Consider the following 5000-nt stretch of genomic DNA (forward strand, 5'->3'; position numbering starts at 1 on the left):
CCAAGGCTGACTCAGAACTGTCTAGAGTCCTAAGGCGTTCCAAGGAAATGATCTTTTCCTCTAATACTCTAATGCGATCGGCAGCCTATCATGAAAAAGAACACACTTGAGGCTATTGTCTTTACCAGTGGCATGCCCCAACGTTCTCCCAAAAATAATTAACCTAAAAAGTCACTAGATGGTGGCATACCAAACATTCCCCACCGATGGAGAGCACAATAAAACAAACAGTGCAAGAAAACAATATAACATCCTACGTCATAATATTGCCGTAACCCGCGGCAAAGCGTAACACTGAAAAAAGCTCAACCATACAAATGAAGCTATACATAGACCCCGCAAAACTGTCTCAACTGGCGGAAATCCTTAAGTTATAAGTACACTGATTGCAACGTCTACCGAGGATATGACTTCGCCAGTAAAAACTAACGGTATACCAAACAAACAAACGCACCATAAAACTCTTCACTGGTGGAATACGGATTTGAACTGAACGCAATACTGCCCTCACCAGTGGAAATCCATAAATCATGTGCAATTTGTAAGATCTATGCCACGAGCTGCTTTCGCCAGTTTAGAAAACCTAGCGTGCTACCAATTACGGATATTGTACCAAACTCCTTCACTGGTGGAATACCAAATTAGAACACACGCAAAACTGACTTCACCAGTGGAAACCCATAATATTTAAGCACACACACGTCATAAGTACCACGGAGACGGAGTAACGCCGGAGACATGGCACAAACAAGGCTTTTCGTACTCTGTCCGGCACTAGACCCGTCCCAAATTAATCATGCCAGAAACTAAGGATTTCCGTAAATACTAAAATAAACAGATACCAAGGCGAAACCCAATATACCGAGGGAAAAATTTGGAAATAGGGAAAACGAGGGCAGTAAACAGGTAGACAAGAACGCACGAGGCGGTAACATTCCTTATGAAAAAGCTCAACAAAGCGTGGACAATAAACGGACACGTGCTGGCAGAATGTTTGTATCGTGCACCAAAACAATACCGAAATCCGTATAAAAATTACGCGACCGAAGACAAAACGCTAACCGGGCTAAGCAGAAAAAATCTCCAGCAAACGTAGCAAGACTAACCCCTACATAAAGCGAAGCAGAAACAAGAATAAAGCTACCTCTACTGGGGCGGCAGGCGCCGCGGCAGACTCAGCTATGGGTTCCAACTCTTCAGGAAGATTTTGTGCCGGCTCTGCGACTTGTTGCGCTCCAGCAGGAGCCGGAGGGTCAGGAAGAGCATTAAGTTGATCTGCCATGGAAACGGCGGGCTGGTGGTGGTTGACCAAGCGGAAGGTAATCGCAAAAGACGACTGTCTTTGTGGAGTACAGGACGAAAAGACCACGCTCCAAGCGGAGAGACTAAATTTAAACTCGAAATGGCGCAAAGCATTACTGAAGCTATCAGCACGGGCGGAAACGGGGGAATGTGATGGAATAACGGCGTGTTTTGCAATAAGCTAATTAATTATGCAGTGAGAATAGTGTAATATTCTGCCCTAGGTATTGTTATTCATGACATGTAGATAAGGTATGGGGAGTCGCTCTGGCCTTCCCCAAGCCCAGTGCCATGCTCAAAATCATACACAGTCAATAATGGAACACAACTCTCTTAAAACATCTCTTTAATTCAACTCTCTTCCCAATCCTCATTCATTCCAAAAAAAAAAAAAAAAAAAAACCTACTCGCGAAAAGCCTTAGAAAAATCCTTCAAATTATTAAGACTCGTATATGTCTTTCCAATTTCGACATTCAGATCTGCCAATTTTACTGTCGCACCCTCAGGATTTACCACCTGTTTTAATTTGATGTAATGCAAGGCTGTCGAACTATTCTTCCATCCAACATGGTCCATGATTTCATGCAAACTCACCCCTGACAAAGCAAAAGAAACCGCCGCCCCACTACGAACACCGTGAAGGGTATAACGATCACCAGATAATTGGTCGCCCAGTGAAGTAGTATATACACTTAATCTAGCCTGGGCCGCTTCGGAATCCAAATGCTTAGGTGAAATATTTCCAGATCTAGTTACAAAACGGAACAAAAAAACCCGGACATAGTTGAATGGTTAAAGATTTACAAACATCAAAATACAACTTAAGTACTCTAACAGGACAGATAGTTAAATTGGAACCCCTCTTAAGGGCGAACACGTTTGCGTCACCCGATCTTAAAGTTTTCGTCCATAAATGATTAAACATGAATCCTGAATCATCAGGAAAACGTAAAACGTCACCTGTCTTGGATAAAAGTAAATCCGCAGCACGATCTCCAGAAAAAAATAGGACTTTAAACATCGCCTGAGCTCTCGCGAAAATATAGATCTGACTCGGAGTTAACGTCGCACAATGTAACATTTGTGCGGAGGGATGATCTTTAAGAACAACTTCCCAAGCCTCAGGGTTTCCTTGAACTCCGCCAGCAATAAATTTCCCAGGGTCCCGAAAACGCAAACATTTTAAATCAGGAGCATTCCCTGGCAAAAAGATATCCTTCCAAGACACCCTGTGTAACTCCCCCCCCCACCCCCCCTGATCAGGAATCCCATTTACATCCACCCATGTTTGAACATCCGTTGGTTGCGTAGCAACAAGCTGAGATACAAAATCTTCGAAACAGCCATTGTTGCATTCTCCAAAACGTGCCTTTTAACAAAAGGACTCTAAAGGAACCACAACAGAAAAAGAAAATCTGGCCCTTAAAACGACGTCCAAACGGGAGATGAGTGATGAGGTTCCCGATCAGGAGGGAGTAACTTCACAAGCCTGAGATCATTACGTCCACAAGCTACCGAGATATACGGCAAGCTCATGAGAGTTACTCGCCCTAATCTAGGAAACATCCGAGGGGAAAAAAAAAAGAACTAAAATGAACGAATTAGAAACGTGGTCGTGACATAAAAAGAAAAACATTGCAACACAAACCACATAACAGCACCCTTAATTCAGCTCAAGAAAGAAAAACACAATGGTATATGAAGTAATCAAGAGTGTGAACAACTGTTCTAATGACTTGACTTTACTACTTTGATTGATCCGGATTTCCAGAAAAGAATCTTCCCTTCTTAGCAGGGGGTTCTAAGAACCCTCCAGGACCTTTGCGACGCATAGGGCAGGCACTCTGGTAAATCACAAAGTGATGGCAATGAAAGCACTGAACCTGACGAGGCGTGCGACCACCACGACCCCTCCAAGGAAAACGAGCAAGCCTAGAAACAGAAGACCTCATTGACTTATCCACTTTCGACATCATCTCCAGAACTTTCTCATGGTCTTTATCGCCCAAAAGCACTTCAAGGTACCTTTTAAAATGATCATCCGGTACTCTGGACTTCTCTCTCATGGCTCTAAGAACCGCCTCGTAAAAGCTTGCTTTGGGGTGGTTTGACTCTTTAGCTACCATCCTGATGCTAAGCAAATAATCCAGGGCCTGGTCTTTACTAAACACAGGGGCCTTGAACAGGAGCCTTAACCCCCTCAAAGTTGAATCTACAGAGGCCTTCTGAGACTCTTCTAGTTTCCTAATCCTTTCCAGGACCTCACTAATACCCTGAACCTCCTACAAGTAGAGTGAAAAAGAAGGCGAAAATAAAAATGGTTGTGCTTCAATGCCATGAAACACCTGAGCGTAGAGTCAGTAATTCTGCTGGAACATTCTGCATACAACAACTAACCTCATGTCAATTTTCAAAATTTAACCTTTGGCCACACTCACAGCAGCAACTTTCCATCTCTGCTCTGCAGGCATGAGAAATTTCAACAGCCGCAACGGCAACTTTATCTCCTCCTCTTTCTTTCCTTTTCATTGGTATTATTATTGTTTGCAAACATAGACATGGCCTACGGCCCAAGGCAAATTTCCTTCTCTCTATTTTTTCCCGTGCTCGACAGGCAGATCAAAACTCAAACAATACAAAAAAAAAAAACATAAGAATACATGCGATAGATAAAATTAAAATAACAACAACCCGCAATACTATGCATGCTAATAAGAATTGTGAAGCCTAACCAAGACGCTCATAAACGTACACATGTGTAAGAAATAGACCAGAAAACCCAACAAAGTGGAAAGAACGAAAGAAATAAGACCAACGACAAGCTGAAAAAGAACAAAAACTGACAAAATGCACGTCCGACCCGGAAAACCAAAGTGGGCCCAGAACTAGAGGAGGGCGACGAAGGCAAACTACCCCGAACGAAACAAAATGAAAACAGGCGCATAGGACAACTGACATAAGTTCTGCCTGAAACGAATAAGCAGAGAAGAACCAATACCTCAAAGGGCCATGCTAACTCATTTGCTGGAGCTGCTTGGTTCGCTTGAACTAGTTCTGCCTCCGGAGCTCTCGGCAAAGGATTATCTAAAGCTTGAACTCGAGCAGGGATCTCCGCAAGAACTGGAGGAGGACGAGGAGCCTGCTCCGCTTCTGCCATGTTAAACCAGAAACACGAGGAAGACGGGTTTGAATGTAGAGCAAAACGCCAACTGTTCGCTGCCGCGGACTAGAGTAGAGTGCATAATAAGGAGCATGTGTTTGCCTTTTATGTGAATATTTGCATATCATTAATTCATCCACAGGGCATTAATTACCAATTCAAAGTGACTTTGAATAGCACTATTGTTTTCTATGAAACGTGATTTGAATATATAATGACCTGAAAGTCTGACTGTAACCATCACACAAGATCGAACAAATGCAAAAAGAGGTATAGTGTTGTCGAACAAGTAGAAGGAAGAGTTACGTTTTTGCAAATGTTGTCCGCATAGCACTTTATATTTCAACATAATTAACTATTGTGGAGCTTCAGAACTCCACAGCTCCACAACTGCACCCGACGTAGAACCCTCACTTGGTATTCTACTAACGTAGATGCCGGGGACTCGTAGACTTTACAAAATGAGTAAATACTTCTTACAAAGCCATTTTTAACAGTGCATAGAGGTAGCTAATTGCGGTCAATATTTATATCATA

At 42.8% G+C, this 5000-nt stretch overlaps 1 protein-coding gene across 1 annotated transcript in view; it reads left to right on the top strand.

Moving 5' to 3' along the window:
• Window positions 1–5000, top strand: part of LOC137971046 (uncharacterized) — a 60766-nt gene that overhangs the window by 14279 nt on the left and 41487 nt on the right. The gene's annotated exons all lie outside the window — the stretch shown is intronic.

Source organism: Montipora foliosa, chromosome 9 (assembly GCF_036669935.1).
Source record: "Montipora foliosa isolate CH-2021 chromosome 9, ASM3666993v2, whole genome shotgun sequence".
NCBI lineage: Eukaryota > Metazoa > Cnidaria > Anthozoa > Scleractinia > Acroporidae > Montipora > Montipora foliosa.